This window comes from Centroberyx affinis, unplaced genomic scaffold, assembly GCF_046629955.1.
Source record: "Centroberyx affinis isolate AG114_WGS23_722 - 3 ecotype Tasmania unplaced genomic scaffold, CSIRO-AGI_Caff_v1 ptg007319l_1, whole genome shotgun sequence".
NCBI lineage: Eukaryota > Metazoa > Chordata > Actinopteri > Beryciformes > Berycidae > Centroberyx > Centroberyx affinis.
The window spans coordinates 19,194-42,647 of NW_027283696.1; the positions used below are offsets into that span (position 1 = coordinate 19,194).

The 23,454-nt window shown below is 44.5% G+C and overlaps 1 pseudogene; it reads right to left on the reverse strand.

Annotated features, from left to right (window-relative positions):
- The window catches only part of LOC139639458 (AT-rich interactive domain-containing protein 3B-like), a 49,750-nt pseudogene that overhangs the window by 19,185 nt on the left and 7,111 nt on the right, over positions 1 to 23,454 (reverse strand).

A 23,454-nucleotide genomic window follows, 5' to 3' on the forward strand; every position in this document is an offset into this window, starting at 1 on the left:
CACAAAGACTGGACTAGGTTGGTAAGAAACAAAAAACAGTCCGATACACCCCCCAATACACACACACACTCACTTAAAAAAAAAAAAAAAAAAAAAAAAAATCAGGAAAACCACTATTTCCTTTTGTTTTGGAGGAAGAGCGGAGCAGAGCCACAGTAGATGAGCTCGCTCCCTAAAGGCTGGGTTGTAATTTAGCCAACGGGTGGAGTTCAGCCAAGGCAAAGATAATCTCAGCCCTCCAACATATCAACACGGCAACCGCAAAATCTTTGATCACAAAAACAGGAAAAAAAAACAAAAAAAAAAAACCTGTCTCCGCTAAGAATAGTTTCTTCTTTTGCCGTCTGGCTTGGGGCAATGATTAGAAAGCGGTGGTTGGGTCTCTGGTAGCTCTTGGGTCCCCACCCTTTCCTCAAGACCGGGGGCCCAAGCATTACCAGCTCAAGCCTTTCCAGCCTGCTCGCCCTCCCTGCCTGTCTATCGCTGCGCTCCGTCTGGTTGGCCAGCTCGCTCCAGCCTCTGCCCACTGACGGGTCGCTCGCTTCCAGAGGGAAATGAAAGAGCGTCGCCTCCCTTCACCTCCCCCCCCTCCCCCCCCTCCGGTCACCGTGGCACCCCGTCTGCCCCCTCGTCTCCCACCGTGGTGTCCATGTCTGACCTCACCATCCTTCATCCCCTCCCTCTTCCCTGCCTCTTTCGCACATATAGACACGCGACGCTCTCTCCCTTGTCTTCTGTCCGTCAGCGTTGCCCTATCAAAAGGTTGGCCCCTGCTTTTTTAGGGGATCATTAATCATCCTGTGTAGGACAGGAGGCCCCCTTAATCCAGCCCCCCACCCCCCTCAGCAAGCAGGCCGGAGCGCAGCCCTCCGCCCCTATCCCCCATGGTGTTATCAAGTTTCAGTGGTTGTAACTGTAGCACAATAAACAGAGGGGGAAGGAGGGTGATGGGGGGGTGAAGGAGGAGGAGGAGGAGGAGGAAGGGGACGGAGACAGAGAGAAAGACAGACAGAGATTGAGAGAACAACATGTAGTTTTCCTAATCGCATCTCATTTCTGCAGTCAATGCAACGCACGTTTCTTAGCTCTTGGAATGAATCGCGTCCATAAGCTATCGAGTCAGATTGTGAAACTAGCAGAAAATAAGTTGGATTCCCAATCACAGATAAAAACTATAAGGTTTATTGTCTCACACACAGAGAAATTTCCCAGCAACCAGCGGTCCAACAGGTCTGATTCAACTGAACAGCATTTTACCCACAGTCCCAACATTTCCTAAAATGGACAAATGCCTCCACTTGACAATGCCTTGTTTTAAACCGGGTGCTGCCATTTTCCAGAAGTGGCGGGGTGTTAGCTAAATGAAAATGAGGCCGTATCAAAGAGCCAGAGAATGTTCCTATTGTGGCAGGGTGTTTGTGCAGAGGGCCCGCCTGTTACGAGGGCCGGCGTGAGGCTGACCGGGGGAGTAATATAATGCATACATGGATCCCCAGAGCCCATTCATGGTGTAATTGGTGTGGACAGAGCTCTCGGTCTCAGGGTTACAGTTAGGGAAGTTCCTCTGGTGTCCTGCTGGGAAGCCACTGTTCCCACGCCGCAAACACTGCAGCAAATATCCATCTTAACTAGTCATTTAACCTAGTAAAGAGGGTTAAAATCGTATTTTTTTTTTTTAAACAAGGGAAAAAAGCTGCCAAAGATGTGAGATAACTTCATTTGTTTCCAATGCAAATCAAATTGTTTCAAGAATTTCCTTGAATGGAGTAATATTACGTCGATACCAGAAGAGTAGGCTGACTTATTTCAAGATATTATCACTTGTTTTGATGAAAACTGAAACTGCACTGGAAACAAGTGAAATCATCTAACCCCGTTTTTTTTTTTTTTTTACTTTACATTACTAATTTTGGATATTTGGATATTTAGAATATCTCCACTTTGTCGCCTGGCTCTGAAAACATTACTGGCAGCCTCAGTGAAGCCATTAGGGACTTTACAGCAAGAAACAGAGCAGAGCCGCTGCCAACAGGCTGCAGCTAAATGAGACGTCTTCATTACAATCATCACCATCTTTCCCTCCTCCTTCCCTCCCACTCCCTTCTCTAATTCTATCTCCCTCTCTCCAGTCCTATCTAGACCATTGCGGGGTAAATGGCACAGACAAAGTCCGGCTTACCGCATTATCATTATCAACAGAGGCCTAAATCGACTGCGTAAGGATTTCCCCCCCTAAAATAACTGCTGCTCTTACCAAAGCAGTGATAGCACACCATGTGGTCCCTCTTAAGCTGAATCCACACTTCGCCTTAAAGAGTGTCACACTGGGGCGGATCTAGTCTCTGCTGTCCGCAACGTGTGGGGTTTTTCTGGCCGGGAGTAGCGGGGGCTAAAACACTTGTCTTTAACCCACCCCCGATCACACCCACCCTCCCCGCACCCGCACCCCACCCCACCCCACCCTCCCCTCTCCTCGGCTGGTGATTTCACTGAACAGGAGTCTCTCTCTCTGGCTCTGTCCATCACAGTCCGCGGCCATTAATCATCTCAAGTGGACAGCGCTGACAGGCAGTTTGCCGCTTCACTCGCTTTTTTTTTTTCCTTCTTCTTTATGAAACACCCGTAGCTCCCGCAGTCTCACTTACTGCCCCCCCCCCCCCCCTCCCCAACATTTACCCCCTTCCCAACCCCGCCTCTTGCCCCAAAACCCCCCATCCCAGATGAGAAAGTGGCCCGGGTGTCAAACCAAAACAAACAATCACCCATCTGCTTAATCGAAAGCTTTGAGGTGGTTAATGGTGTCGAGGCAGCTTCGAAGCTCCCCCCCTGTAATGGATATGATCAACAGTGATGCCAGTGTAACACGTGCAGGCCGACATCCTCCGCCTGCACCAGCTGTACTGCATTTACATTACATTTACATGTTTTTAGGCCTTCAGCTAACGATTCTATCTAGAGCGACATGGAGCGAGTGAGCTTCAGTTCCTTGACTGCCGACAATACAAGCAACGAATACTAAGGAGGTCAAGGGTCAGTGGATCTGACAAATATTCCTGTGACCCTACTGGTGGTTAAAAAAAAAAAAATCGGATCCTGGGAGAAAAGGTAGAAACGTTTTTCTTTTTGTGCGCCGTCTGCCATTTCTGTGATACAGGGCCCATCAATGGGCCCCTTTACACACAGGCAGGATTTAGGACAGCTGCTAAAATTCCTCAACCGTGAACACACACACACACACACACACACACACACACACACACACACACACACACACACACACACTCATGCCTTTTTTTAAGCACAGAGGCAGGAAATGGGAATCCCTCGTAAGTTTTCCTTCCGTTGTTGCTTTCCTCTCAAGGCCTGGAGGCCCCAGGACGAGGTGGGAAAATCGCTTCACCATTTGTCTCCCTCCGTCCACAGACTGCACTCGATTTCACTCAGACAACCTCACAATCAGCTCCTTCCAATGAACTAGTATTCTGCTTTGTAAAATGTAAAATGAGGCAAATGAGGCTGGCATTTTTCCCCATATAACTGGCTTGCATCTCCTTAGAAATGCTACATAGTAACAAAATGAAAATGAGAGAGATATCCAAAGGTCTCTGTCATTTTAGTTTAACAAAAAAAAAAACAGACTGCAGTAATCTTGAACCCATCTCCATGAAGGGAAAAGGGAGGATGGTTAATTGCATAGGAGCTTGGCCAGGCTTTGCTCTCCATCTCATACACTCTTGGCACAGCAACAGCAAAGGGGGGAATCCAGCCAAGCAATTTGTTCTGTGATTAAGACTCCGATTTAGAAGACAGCGGAGGTCAGCCTCTTGTCTTAACGGAGGGAAGTGTGTGTGTGTGTGTGTGGTGGGGAGGGGAGGGGAGTGTCTGAAGTAGCTGAAATGACTCCCTTCCCTCCTGTACAATGGTTGCACGATCATCCCTCTGGCTAAAAGCATTGACCTTATGGAATCAAGCTTCAGTAATGTCAATAGCAGAGCCCCGGTCACACCCTGCGTTTATGTTTGAAACGCAGCACAGCCACCGCTGGTTAACTGTCACCCTTCGAGTTAGAAGTGTTAGAATGTCACTCTCTCTGCTGCCCTTTAACTTCCACAAATAAAACCGCGTTCAATCTGACTGACTGAAAACGGCTATTAAAAAACAAAAAGAAAACCGCCTTTCCTCCCCGGCTCCTATTCCTTTCCCTCACACTTCACACTTGTCTATTATAGATGATCATTCTAGAGACACAGGAATACTTGTTACAACTGTTGTCAGGCACTGACCCTTGCACTCCCTTACTACCGGCTGCTTGTACTGTCGGTGATCTAGGAACCTGATCCATGGAAGCTGATTCCACCGATGCACTCGGTGTGTAATTCACTTTGCAAAAGAGATTCAGTTAAACACCTAAAACGCAGTATGCAAATGATGGGAGCTGACATATTAACATACTGATTTCGCCTATAATTTCATTGTGTGGACCTAAGCTCAGCTTTTGTGCTATTTTAATTAATTTCCCTTTATGTTTTCTGCTTGTCAGCTTGATTTTTTTTTATTTCATTTGTTTCTTTTCTTTGCTTTAAGGTGTGATGTTTTATAAGCCAATTTATCATTTGTCTCTCTTCTTTTTGTGTTTTTATCATTATATCATGTGTTTTAAGTCACTTCGCTTTTGTGTTTTACTATTCTGCAAATTCATTAAGCTAAAAAAAAAAGCAGCGCAACAGAAAGACATTGATTTGTGTTTAATATGACATTTCCTTCCTTTTTTGCTTTAAGTGTGCAATGCCATGAAAGTGAGGTTAACAACAAAAACAAAACAAAACGTGACACGCGGTAATCAGCCGGTTATCTGCTGTCCGGTGTGACGTTTTAGTCGGCTTGATGGATCTGTCTGTCTGACCAGCGTGAGTAAAGGGTCAGCCGGCCACTCCCAGCGTCTGCCACAGGACAGAGATGCTAACAGGCCTCTGACAGATCCCGTCCCTCCCTCTCTCTGACTCCGCTTAATTCATCACCCTCCAAACAAGACCTCTGGGCGCTGCGACCAGACCAGACACTCGGAAGCTGCTGCTTTCATGAACGGGAGCTCGCCAACACACACGTACTAGCACACACACACACACACACATGCACGCCCACGCATAGGGACACATCTACAAACACACGCACCATCATCATCCATCACATCCTGACAAAACAAACTATGCATCACGCACACACACACACACACTCTCAACGCATCGCCCACCATAGCCTGTGACAAAACATAATGAAATATGCGCCACACACACACACTCACACACCATCATCACCCATCATAGCCTGCCAAAACATAATGTTAAGTATGCACCACTGTAATAACATTGTGATTCACCTTGAGAGGTATTACTCGAGGCATGCATTTTGCCTGGGAACAGATTTGTCTGATAAATGTCTAAGTGCATTAGCTGCCCCAGTCGGAGGGGGTCTTGCAGGCAGTGTTAAAGGAGCACACAGCCAGCTGAGCCTCTCTGGCTGTTGGCCAACTAAATAAGTAAGGCCACACCACAGATCCTCCCGGCTCTGATACTGCAGAGCCGCAGGATCAGAGCAGGCAGATCTCACCTGCCGACCCCTTAACGCCTTTACTCTGGGGAGGGGAATTACTGAAGGATTTCTGAGCCATTAAGAGTTAAAGCATTTAAAGTCGATCAGTGACGATGACGTACCGCATGAGCAGCAACAAAGAAAGGGGGCAAATAAATGTTTAAGAGCAAGGACCACAATGGAAATAAGCTTTCCATTTGTCGTGTTATCCTTGATCACTTTGAGACTTCACCTACATTTTTAACACAGGTTCTAAAAATTGTCTGACAACATAAACTAGCTTGGCTGGGATATGCAGGCCCCAAACACCCATCAGATGTAGTCCTAGAAGTGAGATTTCAGTTGCTCTGGATGTGAAAGATAACAACCCCCTCCCCCCACTGAAGCAGGAAATGACTCTGAAGAGATGGAAGTTGTGGTATTTGCTTTTTCCACCTGGGGTGGGAAATTACCCCCCCCCCAAATGTCACATCTGTTACAACCCTCAGACTCCAACCGTAATTTACAATGCAAACGTTTTTCTAAAGGTTTCAAAACTAACCTACATGTCTGTAAAAAAAAAAGCATGGTTTTTAATTTAGAACATTATATATTACATTTTAGATTGAATTTTCTGCCTCCACCCTAAAAAGTAAAAAGGGCTTGGGGTTGAGGTAGAGGTTCTTCAGACTGAAACCACAGGGGAACCCCAGAAGGTTCCTTGAGGCACCCCTTCATAACGGGTTCATAAACACTGACAGCATTTCCACAAAACTCTTCAGGGATATTTTAGTGTAGTGAGTTGAGGTGCTTATTGGCTCCGTTTGGATCTTAGAAGAACCCCCGACCCCACCTGGATCTGATATAAACGAGAATCTGCGCTTGCGTGGCTTTACTTTCCAATATGGAGGGGGAGGGCATGAAAATAGTGAATAAGCAGCTGCAGCTTATTCCACAGTGGATTTCTGGAGAGCAGCCTTACCTCTTTTCTGCATGAAGGTGAAGAGGTCATCCAGAAACTCCTTCCTGTTGGGGTCATTGTCTAGCTCGTACAGCTGAGGGGGGAAACAGAAGCCTGTCACAGATCTATTTATATCTCTGTACAAAGAAAATGCTTCTATGCGTTTGCCCATTGATATTTCATACATAAGACTGGATGTTTCGATAAATGTAATGTCATGAATCATTTGTGTCCTATACTACCCCCAAAAATATATTCTCAGGGGAACTAGTTACATCAGTGTAATTTTATTCTTTAACTTTTATTTATCCAGGGAAGGCTGACTAATCATGCATGTTCTTTGTCAGCAACGTTCTGCTTATGTTCAGCAAAATCACTTCCCTGGGTAAAAGACAAGTTAAAAATATAGTTGCCAACATGTTCCTGCAGCAGTATCAGCAAGACTAAAGTGATTTTGATTGTGATGGCTTGTTGGTTTCCTTCTCGGTCACTTGATGGCCTGTTGGCTCTCTGTGGGTTCAGTCCTAATGCTCTCCAGATCCTCACCTTAGCAAAGTCTCTGGAGGCCTCTCCTCTTCCTCTGCTACTGTCAGCCTCATCCGCCCAGCCTGCACTCCCATTCTGCAACAGACAAGACAGGGAACACAGATAAGGTACAGTACACACACACAGAAAACACAGATGCAAACACACACAGAGTGACTGAGTTTAATTCCTAAACCTGGTATATTCATTTCGGAAAGTCATCTTTACATAAAGTTCATCATTTTATATCTCTAAAATCTAGAGGGTCCAGTGTGTAAAAGTGTTCTCATTAACTTAAGTTACTGACTATCCTTCCAAAAGTAGCATGATTGGTTTTTTTTCCGCACTATGAATCATTTTGTACCAGGAAGCAGTCACATTTTTCAAATGGTGGGTGTCTCATTTCAGAATGAAACTCTTGCTTAGACGTACATGTATTGGTGGTATAGTGGTATAGAAACTTTTGTATGAATTACAACCAGTGATGTAGTGGTAAATAAAAATGTGGCTGAACTATGACCTCCAGTTGGTGATCACCATAAGGCAAACAACTACCAGTATACACATAAATCCAGCTATATTTTCAGAAAAAGCATTGATATATGCTTCAATTGCTGTACAACTGGGTAAACTCTATTCTGCAAACAAAAAGCTGGGTAAACCAACTTACCCTCCGCTGCATCCCTAATTACTACAATTGCCAACATTCTCCAACACAAACAGGCACACAAACACCAACACACACTCATACTCCAAGAATGCATTTTTTCCAGAGGTTGGAGGAGTAACCTCTGGAGTTATTGTGCCCCTGAGCTCCTGTGTCCCCCTCCCCCTTCATCCTCAAACATCTCCATTTGACCTAAACCATCTGCATCTGGGCCTGCCCTGCCCTGCCCCCACCCATGTCTTCCGACCCAGCTGGATACAAGGGCCCCCCATCCTTCAACCTCAACGCAGCTGCGACAGGCGGCCAAGTTCATGGAGTGTAGCTGGCTGTCAGGGGTGGGAGGGCTGGTCAGTAGCCATCACACAGACACACACACACACACACAGAGGCTGATCATGGCTGTGTGTATGTTTGTGAGTGTGTGGGGAGGAGGGAGAAGGGGGGTCAATGGCCCCACAAGATGGGAAGGAAGGAAAATAGGGGCAGAAAGGGGTGCACGGTATGTGCCGAGCTGGAATGTCTCCTAAAGACAAAACCTATAAAAGCATCAGGAATCAAAACAAGATCCGTTTGGAGAGGGACGTTAATAGCTGCAGACTGGGGTCTAGTTTCAGCCGGGAGCCCATTGGTCAGCGGCGACTACGGGGCCTGAAACGAGAGCTGGGAGGGCAAAGGTTGTCAAGGCCCCTGAGAGCAAGTCATTTTCACCCTCTCACTCTCTCTACTTGTAGGGGTTGTCAACATTCATGCTCCCTAAACAAATACTCATCAGCCATCAACTTGCAAACCCCATGCAACTGGTATGTTTCAGCTTAGAGTGGTAAAGGCGTGAAGAATTTTGTTCCAAGGCGAGATATCCGCTATTTGGAAAAGGTGACACCTACTCATACAAAGGGATTCATGCTGACATGAAAATAAAACTCATTATGAAAGAACATTTAGGTTATTAGTCTTACAAAACATTTTTTTCCTCTCAAATTGGCATGAACGGTTTCATTCCAAAATGCAACATTTCCATTTTTGAAGCATTTTGTCATAGTGGTTCATGTCAAATAATTTAAATTCTTCAAAATATAGTGCAAGCATCTTGGAATGAAACACTTATCACACATATCCTCCTTTAAAATCATCCCCTCCAGCTCACTTATCAAAAATACATTTAGCTGTCAACTTCCTTTATCTATGTCATAGAGAATTACAACAGGATCATCATGGCAGGGTCAATGTATAGTACATTTGGAGGCCTTATAGACCTTTGCACACAATTTGACCGCCTTTGTTAACCTTTAACCATTATAAATGATTATAACAGAAGATAATTCAGATTATAGCCATGTATAATCTCACATGTTTGAAAAAACTTTGTAATCGGCACCTTTTATAGATGCTGGATGTTCTCTATTTAATGGCCCAGAGGTCGACGCTGTGCAATCTTACTGACTGTTACCAAATAAGGAGCAATAAAGCTACATGTGAAACACCATCATTCCCATGGTTAGCAGGTCAAGTAAATGTACTTTGTCAGTGAAATTCCACTGCTATGTGGATATTTATCAATCTGGTCATCAATCAATGTTAGCTATAGCCCTATGTGTGTGTGTGTGTGTGTGTGTGTGTGTGTGTGTGTGTGTGTGTGTGTGTGTGTGTGTGTGTGTGTGTGTGTGTGTGTGTGTGTGTGTGTGTGTGTGTGTGTGTGTGTTGTTCTTGGCTGATGAAAGCCTCAAATCAATCCAAACCAAAATCCAACTTTATTTATATTGCATATTTCACACAACAATGTAACCCAAATTGATTTCTCTATGTGTGTGTGTGTGTGTGTGCGTGCGTGCGTGCGTGCGTGCGTGCGTGCGTGTGTGTGTGTATGTGTGTGCGAGGCAGAGAAAATATTCACTGTGAACTTGTCTTCATGTTAAGGGACTGTAAGTCACAACAGTAGAATAAACTTCAATTGCTGGATCACCAACATGAGAAGTAACTGCAGTGGACAGCAGACAGTGGCTGCTGGGTTATTGGCCTCAGTTTGTTAGGGGAACACAAACGTGTTTACACACAACAAACACACACACATATGCACGCACACACACACACACACACACACACACACACACACACACACACACTCTTAGCCTCCCTGAGGGACACTCGGCCTTATGGGAGCACAGGGGTCAAGGTGTTCCTGACATCACCGAGAACAAAGGTCTAAAGTGACAGAACGCCGCTACCCAGTGTCAGACTCTGCTGTAGCTATCTGTTCTGCTTTAACCTAAATTACTTTAATATTTCACCCAGGGATTCAAACACTTTTTCCATGGCAAGTAACCCCCAAACAGTAGATATTCGTTACATTCCTTGGACTCCCATGTGATAAGATTTCATCTGAGGTACCCCTATTTGAGAAGATTTTTTTTGTTGGATATTTATTTGGTACAAATCTGGACGACTGTTGTACTTTAATTATAGAGATAACAGTGGGGAGTGTGAAACCTCAGGTGAGAATAGACGTTCCTATATCATTCTCTCAGTGTCCTATCTTACCTTACATCTTACCCACAGCGACCTGAGCAGGTAAAGGGGAATCCTGCTCTCAGTGCAAATAAGCTCAGTTGCCTCTCATTGCAAACTAGTCGGCCTCTCAGCTCGGTCCAAAAAAAGACATGAAGAACAGTCATTGGAGCATGGAAGCTATTACCCATGGATAGACATGTTGGCTCTTGAATGGGGACATTGGTCAGCTGAGGAATGTTAAAACTATGTTGCTTTTTGACGAGCTAGAGTGGATCCCCGTCGTTTTGGGACCACTCCTTATGATCAGTCACCTCCGCCCCTTCATCACATCCAGCGCTCCACCCAGACTTCTAAGAAAAACAGCAGCAGCAGATTTCCACGTTCCCACACCCTGCCTACATACATGACAGGGTGCTGCAGAGCCTTGGGCTTGTCCCTTATAATTCAATTTGGTGGTTTCAAATAAAGTGTTGACAGTGTTTGTGAGAGTGTGTGTCTGTGTGTTTGTGTATGTGTGTTATAACTGCCATTGTTACTGCAGTAGAGATTTAACTCCATATTGGACGTCCTTATATTATAATCCTTATAATATTTTAACCTTATGTAAATTCAATAGAAGCTATTTAAATAAAGCATTTAACTTGTGTGTGTCTGTGTGTGTGTGTGTATGTGTGTGTATTGTTAATTGCCATTGACTACATTTACTACGTTTACTACATTTTGGAGCCCTGAAACCATGCAAAACCTTTTGAATATTGAATTTAGTGGATTCAAATGAAACATTTGAATTCTGTGTGTGTGTGTGTGTGTGTGTGTGTGTGTGTGTGTGTGTGTGTGTGTTTGTGTATAGGATCTATATATATGTACATGTGTTTAAGCAGCCCACGTTTCTTCCTCTCTCTCTCTTGCAGCCTAATGCTGTTAGCAGGTTTACTGGCCAGGCGGTGGGTGGCTTAATCACATTATGGCCATACGTGACTGACTGGCGCAACGCCAAATCAGGGATGAGAATAAGGTAGTTGATCAGTAGTGAGCTCTAGTTGGTTATCACCAGGGGAGGAGGCAGGCTGTCTGCACGTTGACATACAAACAATACCCCTGTGCCTAAAAAATTGCTCTCTATGGAAGTGGTTTAGTGGGGTCCAAGGGCCCCCTGAGGCCCCTGAGGGTGGCCCAGGTGATGGCCAGCTAAATGAAGCACAGTTTAAATAAAGTATTATTCTGTTTAGTAGAAGTTAGCATAATCAGAGAATGTGTAAAAATGGCAAGCCAGGAGTCACCCTCTCCACTGTTATGTCAGTGCCGACATTTCAGGAAGTTGTGCAATTCTGTGCTGAATCATATCTTCAGAAAATATATATATATATATATATATATATATATATATATATTATATATATATATACGGAGGGTATATTATGCAGACAAACAGCCCTCAACTAGCGCCGCAAAACGAAACAAACAGGAAACTTTTGTCTAGCTCATTTCAGTCAAGTGGCTTGTTTATGACCTGCATTAACAAAACACTCCATTTTGAATGCACCAGGTGTGAAACCCATGTATTTGGACAATGGGTGCATGTGACGCCATCGCTGTGGATTGCAATGCACAACCTTCAGTTTGCAACATGTTGACATTCTTTGCATATCCCTCCATCTGCATTGGACAAACCTCGCAACACGCACATGCCTACTTGAATGTCGATGCATACCTTGGGGGTAATTCAACGCAGCCATTATAGAGAGATGTCTGGAGGAGAGCCACCATTTTAGTGCGGGAGGCCAGGCAAGCCGGAACAGGAAGGGTTAATGGCTGCTGCTTGGGGAGTGGGGGATGGATGGCATTGATTGCTCAGGATGTTGACAGCACTTCTCCAATTTGATAGTGGAGCTGTTATTAGATGAAGAGGCTCGTTCTTAATAAAAGCATCATGTGATTTGCCCTCACTCTTCCAGCTGGGGGGGTGGGGGTGGGTGGGCTGAAGTAGCGGTCGCGGAGGACGGGGAATTTATGTTGTATGAGGCTCACTTTGGGAATCATCTCAGATCATAAAAAGGAGGGAAGAACTGGCTCCTGCAAATTTACACGAGTGCTTTGAAACAGGTCAGCCTACAGCACATAGAGCAGGCGGCGTTGATCCCATTTGAAGTAGGTCATTGTCACACTACAGATAACAGGCTGGCCAACACTGGCTGGACGGACGGCAGAGAAAACAAGCGACACATTGGCTCTTCTGAAATGTGGAGCGGGCCAAAGAACAGTTGTTGTTTTGCAGCCCGCCGGTGTGATCCTGTGAACTAAAGGGGGCCTAATGAACAGAGGCACGTGTCCCTCGCCATATTAGAGCCCTGTTAGCCCTGAGCCATGCCCCTAACCCCTGCCTTTCCACTGTCATGACTCCCTCTGTCCCGCCCTCTGCAGCTCCATGCTGCAGACCACGTCCCCAGGGCCGGGACAGCCATTGAACAGAGGGCCCGATCAATAGCCCTGGATGTGCAAACACGGGGAAGTCCCCAGCCCCCTCCGGACGCAATCTCACAGCACACGTCAATACTCATCATCCTCAGCCATCTACCGCCGTGGCCGGGGAAACTGAGATGAGGGCGGGATCACAGCACCCAGGGTGACCTCACCCCTTCACCTCCAACAGGACACCCTAACTTTGACTAACACAAAGGAGGTTTCCATGGGGAATCCTCACCAGAGTGCAAACAGTCACATACAAAGTGTGTGTAAAGAGCCACACCCATCCTCAGTGAAAACAAAATATACACATGCACATACAAGCAATATCCCTATAGTAACCCTAGGCAGTAAATCATGGGTAAAGAAATGCCACAGTGCTCTCAGCGTGAGCCCTGCCACAATGGACACAGGAGGGAGGGTGACTTCAGTGAAATTCACCGGCATTCCTGTACACCAGTAACAGGACCTCACAATAACAGCAGCGCCCCTCTCATCCCACAGGTACTCTTAACATCTCATTCCCTGACTAATCTTTTCTAGCCAAATTGCTGGCTGTCAAAACAGTTCAGAGAGGGAAATCTTTTAAACAGACACAGCGGCGGTAATTTAATCACAATCAAGGAATGCCACAAGGCCTCCAGCACAATTCTGGATCACAGCCAACAATAGTGATAAATGGCGAGTAGCCAGCAAAGAGGTTACACGCTTCCTTTAATTACCGCTTGTACAGTGCATTTGAGTGAACAAGCCATTACAGCTATTCAAGCTGTACGTTCCTCCTTTTCTGAAATATAACTCCTTTTTACTGTAGTGACCCGCCCTCCAAGAGAGTGATAGAGAGATATAGATAGAGAGAAAGATAAAAAAAAAACCTGAATAAAAAATAGTCAATCTAAATAACTAATCAGAAAAAGTCAATCATTTGCTTTACAAAGTACCAATTTGTGAGAAGGGACTGGGGTCAGTCTTGGATTAAATCAGATTACATTTACAGTAAGCGGGTTTCCTCCCGTGTTGGAGAACTACGGCTGCGCTGATGCCTTCAGTTCAGCCCCCTCCGCTCTGGAAGAAAACGAATCTGCTCCCTCTCAGCATGCCTATAAAAACAAGCATTGCGGGGGGGCTGCGATCTTTAATCCAAATCAAATAATTGGGGCCCTTATCCCGCGGTGGGAATCATTTATAGTGCCTCTCGCTGTGGGGCGGGGGTGAGTGGTGAGGGGAGGGGTCGCTGGGATTGGGGCTGAGCGGATAGCGGCTTTTATCTGCTAACTACTGTAAAGGATCTCATGGTGAGCTGGCCATACGCTACCGTCAACACAAAGGCTCTAGCTAATCGCGATTCCATATGCAACAAGAGGGGAGTGAATCTCACCACCGCTCGGGAACATATGGTGGAATTCCTCCTCAGACACAGATCCAGCCCCGATTCTCTGCTCTCATTAGTTACTATGGAGCATAAAAAAAAGCTCATATATCACATGAGAGCAGGCCGGCAGAGTGCGGGACCCGGGGGCCTGCCTGCATCTGAGTGTCCGGTCATGTTGCTGGAGGTTGGAGGAGATTTCTTGCTCTTGGGGAACAGACAAAGTGGCGGGGACAGGGAGGGCTAAACGTCCAGGGGCAGAACGTGTCGCTACCTGCCCCGGCCTCGGAGGTGCTGCACCTCTAAACAGGCCTGTGAAAGGCAGGCCCCCGGGCTAGACCACCCCTCCCTCCATTAATCACTCCAATTACAGAGCTGAAAGAGAGAGAGAGAGAGAGAGACAAACACAGAGAAACAGACCGACGGACAGAAATAGAAAAAGAGATGCAGGCAGATAGACAGACCGACCCAGAGGAAAAACTAACATAGAACATAGCTAACTTTTTCACCTCGTCCTGTTTCACACTCAGAGAGAGAGATCACACTGTAGCCAACAACAAAGACCTGTGTCTGAGAGAAAGGGGTGGATCTGCATATTTAGTTCCTGGGTAAACATGTCTGTTGGTGACTAGCAAGTCTGGTTTGCCAAATAAACTGACTGCATTTGTTCAGCTCCAGCCCTTTCACCAAGACACCACATTCCACAGGCAGAGGCCCCATCCCCCATTACACTGGCTGGCCCCTTTCGCTGCCTCACACAAATGCAACGTTTACAGGCTGGCGTGGCCAGAAGTTCACACTCATTGGTTCAAAGACCCTTTCACAGGCAGAGCAAACATTTTAGTGAATCACATCTGTGCCACTACATACAGTACTCCATAAGTTAACCCTTTCTGGGAGCTTTGCAGGAGCATGAGAAGCTAGGCCTCAGAGCCTAGATTTTCCAACCAAACTATGCACAGACTTGCATGGGGCCCCCCGGTGCCCCCTCACGGATAATTTGATTTGAGGCCATTAGTTTTGCTCTGTGGAGTGTACAGTAACAGATTTTAAGTAGTCTCCAATATGTAAAGAACCGATCGATTCAGGAAGACACAAATTCAGCTCAATTACACTCTCAGGGAAATAACGAGGGTTCTTCAGAGCTAAAATAAACCACTCGCAAGTCCACGATAAAAACACATTTGCTCCCATTCAAATGAAGGCCGCTTCGAGCAAAAAGCCGCACCGCTCTATTCAGGTCAAAGCAGCTATTAGCCGTTTCTCCTGGGTTAAAAGCTTTGGCTAAAAATACCTTGCATATCTCACATCTTTCAAAGAGCAACCATCCACTTCACCCCCATGCTAATGGCAGCTGGAGACATCACACAGACCTGATAGGCCTTTATATACATTCTCATTATGCTGACAGCCAGGGGAACTCGATACATTCACAGATCAACAAAAAGACTCCACTGCTATTAAGACACATCACATCTAATTACATATGAAATGACAGAGGTCACAACGCCTGCAGTCAGATGGGAAAAGGACTTCTTTGTCTGGTGTGGTGGTGGTGGGGAAAGGGGGAGGAGGAGGGGGGGCGGGGGTATAAACCAGTCCCCTTATTCTCAGGGTTTTTGCTCTCCGTCACAGGAGTTAGTGTTATGACTATCTCTCTGAATCTGCTGTATCAAATGTTCAACCCATAAGCACAATTCACAGCTTTCTGCAGGGCCTAATCGATAGGGACCGATTTCCCCGTTCAGGGCCAGAGGGTATCTGTTTCCTCTCAGCTAGCGTTAAGTGTGCGGGGGCATTCCAGCTCTGACAGGCCAGCACCCCCCAGGGAGCCGGGCTGGGATGGTGCAGCCCGTCACGCATCTGGAGCTCATCTCCAAGGGACCGACAGGCCGCTACAGCTCTACTGGACGCTCCCGAGACGGCTGCATGGAAGGGGGCAGAGACGCACGAAAAAGGGAAACGGGAAAGAATACACCGACAGGATATGCTTTCATAGATTCCCATCCAAACCCGTGTATTTTTAAGTCATTGGTAAACAAAATAATACAAGAAATTTTAATGATGCCCTGAGGGGAAATTGGGTTGCAGTAAATAGTAACAGGATGTAGCACTAGAAAAAAAAAAGAGAATATAGAAAATTAGGAGTATTTAACGCAACTGAAAACAATCCATACAAGAATGTAATATGTGGAAAAGTACCAGTCAAAGTATTAAAACAAAAGTCAACTACAGCATCATGAGGGTGAGCAAAACAGCAGTAGGTAATTCAAATATACCCAGGATGTCACATACATCTAATCGAATCAAAGCATCTATTTTGAAATTGTTGTTGAGTGTAAAATGCAAGTAAGTAATAACTGTGTGATGCAAACAAGCATTAAGAGACCCAGCAAGCAGCAGGACGGCCCATGTGTATCTATAGTTTCATACAGGAAGCAAATTAGATCAGCCAGACTATCTCGTATAAGAAGGGCTGCATTGAAGTGGTTTTCATTCCGGAAGTGGGACTTCTTCAATATTCAAATGTTGACAAACGCAGGGCATGAACATGTTCTCATTCAAGAAAGAATACTCGATCACTACCAAATGATTTCCAGAGTTTCCCTAGAGTCCATGACACTCTTTTTACACATCAAGAAACACGACTTATTGTGTTGTCTGAGTCTTTTTTTTTTACCTCAATTCATATTGGAGCAACTTGAGGAGGAAGACAAGGTGAGACATCTGAATATGCACCAGGGGATATTTACTAAACCCAGTTTAAAAGCACTGGCTGTGTTGTGTGTTATATACGCTTTATGTCTACATTCTGGATCAGGCAGTTTAAGAAATGACATGATATCCAGCAGGCAAATCATTAAGCTTAAACAAACCTGATATTTACATTGCTCAAAGCCCAAAGATGAGGAAACTCATTCAATGCTCACTTTATACTACAGTGCACTGCAGTTCAGTCCATAAACGGACATTACAGAAGTCCAGTATATAAGATTAGATTAGATAAAACTTTAATGATTCCCATGGGGAAATTGGCTCGCTGCAGCAGCAGGGAATATGATATAGATAACAATAAAGCACATAGAGAGTACTGAAGGCAATACAACTAGTAATTATAGCAAAAGAACATATTGAGAACAACAAGACCAATAAATGAATAGACATACAGCGTCTTTGTTGACAGATTTACAGGTGTTTGCATAGTGGAGGGTTCCTATTTACCCAAGCAAAAACAAATTTAATTTAGCTACTATGATAGTTACATGGTATTATAGAACAAGCAGTTTCAACCAGGCAATGTGTGGGTAAAAGATGTGCTCTAACCATGCTGATAAATCCCATAAAGCACTGCTGGTTGTGCTTTATTGGTTACTTTGCCAAACTATGTAGTAACCATGGAGCAAGCAGTGCACATGCATTGGTAACTGTTGTATAAAGGCAGGACCTCATACCATTTGAAGTGTTTGATTCCAAAATGAGATATCCAATACTTGAAAAAGTGATACCAACTCTTACAAAATGATTGCTACTAATGATGAAAGAATCAAAACAAGTTATATCACTTTTCGAGGAGTAGTAGTTGGTTGACAAAGACCTTGGTTGACAAAATCATAATACTTTTACGGTTTGTTTGGAATAAATATAAGAAGGTAGAAGAAATATAAGAAGGTGCAGTCTAGATGTGTCTTTATTATCAGTTTGTTGAGCCAGTGGCTACGCTGAGTGCAAAACACCAAAGCAAAGACTGATTATCACCAAAGGTGTCACCAAAATCAGGAAGAACAAGAATTATAATTTTTGCTTCAGGCAATATTATCCTTTTTTTTTACAACAATGGATATATAGCATGAAGAAGTGGAAAAAAGGACTCTTCTTGTACGTAAGCCTTATCTGCACCCCCTCCTCTCTCTCCATACTAGATAGAAGCCAAGGCAGCGTTCCTCCACTGGGTTTGATGGATATACAGCAATTGAAGTGAAAATATAGACTATGACTTGAAGTTCATCGCTGATCATCTCCAGTATGTAAAAGCGTTATGTTGTCAACCAAGGAGTTTAGTTACATAGTTTCCTTCAAAAAGTATTCAAATTTGTTGTAATTTTGTACTTTCAATCATTTAGTATGAGTTGGTATTTTCCAAATGATACTTCTTATTTTTAAACAAAAGTCTTCAAATGAACTCATCACATATTAAAACCAGCCTCCCTCTCCGTCCTGATGGAGCTTCTTTCAGGTTTTCTAATCACATTTATTTGGGGCAGGAAAACCTGAGATGTCTTTGTTTGACCAGATGGCTGGCTAATCAAGACTGACTCCGCTGGGGGTTGGGGCATCCCAAATCTACCACTAATATTATTGAACCATGTTCCACAAGTATAGGCTGGTGTTTGTTAGCAGCCTGTGATCTGTTAGACAATATGTAAATGTCAGACAGTCTGTTCTGCTCAGCAAGTGCTGACTGACACCTGCACCTAGGGCGTATTCAAATATTTTTTATTGTAGTCGAGTAATTAAATGTACAGGGCTTTAGAAAAAAAATGATATTCAAATATTCACTGCAAGATACTGAAGGACACCGTCCAATGGAGTTATGTTTCTGATAATAACCTCCACATCTCTGGCTACATTGAAGGACTATAATAACCTATATTCATTGCAGTCCCACCCTTAAAGCCCTGCTGTTAATAATTCAATTTTCTGTGCCACTCTTTAATCATTTACTAACATGGCTTTTGAAATTATCGACTGCAGCTGACATGGTCCATAGTACTATTCTCAATGTGATTGTCTATTAACCAGATCAGCAAAAGGTCAGAGCCTGATGGGTTTTTTTTTTTCCTGAAATGTGATATTGCGGTCAACTGTTTATTTAGCTTGTTTCATTCAATTACATTTCTGCATCTTAAGCACACTGACAGATAAAACACACTATTTCTGAGAAACTCTCAAAACATTTTAACTGGAAAGAAAGGATAACTAATGTCTTAGCAACAGCAGGTCAAAGAACACATTTCTTGTGGCACATTTAATCCAAAAGAAAAACTAATAATTCAATATTTTTCAGCATAGCTCTACAGTTCAATACAGCTAAAATAAACAACTTCACTACAAACAGGACAGTACACATGCTGAGGAGAATAAGCTTTGTTTTTCGATGTGAAGCTGTGTGTACCGTAGCACAAATCTATCATACATACATATTCTAGGATTACCACATTTGTTACATCTACTGTTTAGCCTGTGGCTTTTACAGAAGCACTGCTTACTATTGGTTGCTTGTAATGACCATGATCCAGGAAGTGTGAAGCCTGTTATACTGTTGCTCTCACTGTAAATCACTCTGGAAAGAGCGTCAGCTAAATGCCTTGAATGTAGAATAAATGTTGGAAGCTGAGCGGAGAACACACTGCTTTTAGTCTAATGTGACGTTTCCTTGACAGCAGCCAGAAGTTTTTCTTTTTTTCTTTCCTCCCTCGTCTGCCGGTGGCCGCTGCTTCCAGGCACACGATTACGCTCAGCTTATGTGTGAAGACTTGGCAGACGAACAACCTAGCCGCATGCTACTATAAACTACATAGGATGTTGGCAGGCAGCGCAGCTAGTGTGCAGACAGACTGACAAGCAGGCGTGCTATAGCGAAACCTCCTTCACCTCGCTCTCCTCTGGATGGCTTTGTGCCAGGCTCCAGTCAGCTGCTGTGTTTACCCAAGGGCCTTTGACACAGTGGTCCAGTTAGCACCTACGGGCCCCTGACACTGGGCTGGAGCTCAGCCAAAGCAGTGGCGGGAGACGGCCAAGAAAGCCACTAACAATAGACCAACACCTCTCACTCTTCACCTCCACGCCTCCTTGCTCCCCGCTGCCCGGCCCTTTCAACAAGGAGCATGGCTGGGGTCAAGATGGCCTTGGGCTGCACAATTAACAGAAAAACAATCCAAAATCCAATATTTACTACTGCAATTTCCCCATTGCAAGAAGATGGGATTTTGATAAATATGTAAATGTCTGTTTTTCTGTTCTCTAACGCTGATTGATACAACACAATAGTGATTCAATCTATTTATAGCACTCTGTTACATCACCAACAGCAGCCAATTGTAATAAATTAACAGGTGATTATGATCAAATGACAGATGTTTTCTCCAACCTATGCTCATATTCTTTGCAGCACAAATATCCCAGTTTCCCCCAAGGGATCAATAAAATTAATCTTATCAAATTGACAGTTGGAGAAAATATGTAATTACACAGATTTGGCAAATCAAGCAATGGCATCCAATCTTCCAATTGTGCAGTCCTGTATGGGGATTTTAACACCATGGACCACTATTGTCTCTAAAAACTTGACCCAGACCATCATCACTGATGATAAAAAGTCACTTTGCATGGAGTCAGGGAGATGACATCATCAGAATACCTTAAATCCTTCATGCAAAATGTAAATTTGCATAACAATGTAACAACGCAGATTTGCACCAGGGTGTCCCATGCAGGAAACCCAACATCTACCCGTCCCCAGCAATACTGTGCTACACCAAGTTTAGGATTTTACATTATAAATGGATAATCAAAATCCCTTTAATTGCCAAGTACAATAAATGCAAGGGAATTTATCTAAAGACAGTGAAAATGTAGAGACTCACAGTATATAGAGACCACACACAGTACAAGGACACCAGGGCCTCACATACTGTGCAAAGGGTCAGTGCAAGACATAGTACGGACAGTAGACTATACATATCACTCTGCATACATACAGCTGGCCTGTATGAAACTCCAGGAGACTTTGCTCAACAGTGTCATATGACCTATAGGCTCTCTTTCCCTGCAGCTGCCAAAGGCGTTGGTGGATGTCTTTGTTTCATTCAGCCATTTCCCCTCCTCTGTTTGCGTTCATTAAAGAGCAGGTGTTGAGATATGCTGAGTGGGAGTGGTCGTAAAGGACGAATGGAACCAGCGTTGGGGGGGGGGGGGGGGGGGCTGTGGTTTCACTACCAACTGATCAGATTACAGCAGCCATCAGTAGCTCGGTTTCCATTAGAAGCAAGGAAGTCAATCCTCCAGGGTCGATTTGGGAAAAAAAAAGTGTGACAACCCTAATGGACATGCACCATTTGCATTTAAATGTGAGAAGTTTTTGCCTTTCAATTCAATTAGATGGAGAGGAGCAGTGTGGCCCTAAGTGACGATGCGCATGAGGAGTGATCCAAAGAGTAATTTGCATGGTGTCGCAGGAGCCATTACCTAAGCTTGACTCATACAAAGGCAAGACGACCTTGTGCTCACAATGGTGATGGCTATACATGGTGGATGAAAATAAAATAGGTCAGCTGAGTTGGGCAACACATCTATGTCATTATAGAGGTTAGGCTAGATAAAACACAAACATGCACCAAACCACCATGCAAATCACTAAAGAACATGGACAATAAAACCACAAAGGAAATGGACTTGCCAGCTTGGCAACGACTGCATTATCAAACACAACCATCTCTCGGAAGGAGCTAAAACCATGAGCAATGGGGAGAGTTGAAGTATGATCTAGATGACGACAGCTAAAGATAGATAGATAACTAAATACTACAAATGAAAAGAGGAAGAAAAAGAAGGAAGAAAAGAGATGCTGGATTTAAATCAGGCATGACGCTAGTAGACCTAAATATAATCCTTATCTGTATTTAGATCACTGTGGCACAATCAGTGGGTGCACAATCAATACAAGCCATTAATAGATATAAATGTGACATTACCACAGCAGCTGAAATCAACAGATTTAATCTTCAACTACGCAAGTACTACAAATACTTTAAAGCACGACATTTTAGACCACAGACCTCCATGCGATAAAGGCTTCGTCCAAATTACTTACATCTAGGACGTTTTTGTGTATAGGAGATAACAGCTGAGAGAGTGAAACCTCTGATCAGATTAGTCATTCTTACACTTTCGTACTGTGCTAACTTCAAGCGTATTAAATAACAGTGAAATTGAACTATTGCTAATTTTGCTGCGGACGCCCTCAAGGACTGAGGGTCTCTGAACTGAACTGAACGCCCTTTAACTTAACAGACGTAAAAAACCAGTGGCCCTGTGTGCGGATGGTAGAGTCATCATGACAGACTAGACGCTGCCAATTAGGAGCAGTGTTTGACCGGGCCGCGGTGTGGTGGAGGTGAGGGGGACTCTGGACCCTCCATGAGGAGCCTCCTCCTGCCTTCCAGCAGCAGATGTGCCCTTTGGGACTCAGACAAATAAAATAAGTGTCTCTGCCTGCACCAGCGGCCCTCCCCTCCAGCTCCTCCCATTCAGGCCCTTTTGCTTTTTTCTTTTACAGCCCCTGCGACACTGAGTGAAATGAATTAAAGGATCACCAATCAGGGGCCTGACTGCAGCACGGACATGCTCCCACCCCCCACCCCCCACCCCATCACCCCCCCGTCTCTTGTTGGGAGCCCCCGGTGGGAATGCTCACTGTTTGAAGAGTTAACTCTTTAATTCCGTCTGGAATGTTTCCTCTGGGTGGGGCTGTGTAGTGTGTTGAGACAGACCAATAACCCCTCTTCTCCTTCCACAACATCTCCTCCCCCTCCCCCCTTCATCTCCCTACTAAATTCAATACCTCTATTTCTGGGGCTGGAGGAATCTTCCACACTTGGCTGTTAGGGGCAGGACAGCACAAGCTCGGCCAGCGCAAGAAGAAGCCAGGTCTATGCCAGCGTGATCAGACTGTCATCTTAGATTGCTCCAACAGAAGTCCAAGCCTCCTCTATTTCATCCGCTGTTAAAGGGCTGCATGCTTTGGGTTTTTGATATATGTTATGATCGCAACTATTAAATCATAATTATTAGTCTTTATGATTTGAGGAACAAATTTATTCCACTTCCACTTTTGATATCTCACATCAATACCCTGACTATTTTCAAATACAAGGAATATTTCCAATGAAATTAAACTCAATGTAGATCATGTAGAATTTCATGAAACTGACATTGCGAAATCCGATTACACATGACTAATCGTGCGGCTCTGCAGGCTCTCATTTGTTTCCATACCGACACAAACTAAACATGCCGTAACAGTTGGGCTACATTAAGCACGGAGCAGTCTCTATCAGAAAAATGCCATTAAAGAGGCCGTCCAGAGCTAAAAGCCCAGTCGCCTCCATCCAGCCCGGCCAGCCGAGGCCTGCTGTTAATGAGGCAGAGCAAAGGTTCACACAGCATTGAGCTACAAACATAAACTGAAAAATCCCGACAACGCACCATATAACTGAATATGTAAACACTAGACCTCAGCTTAGTCTGTTCAAGGAGTTACAAATGTTACACTACCAAAATCCAGTTTAGGAAAACAGTAACTTTGAGAGTTCAGCACTTAATGAGAAGACAGGGAAT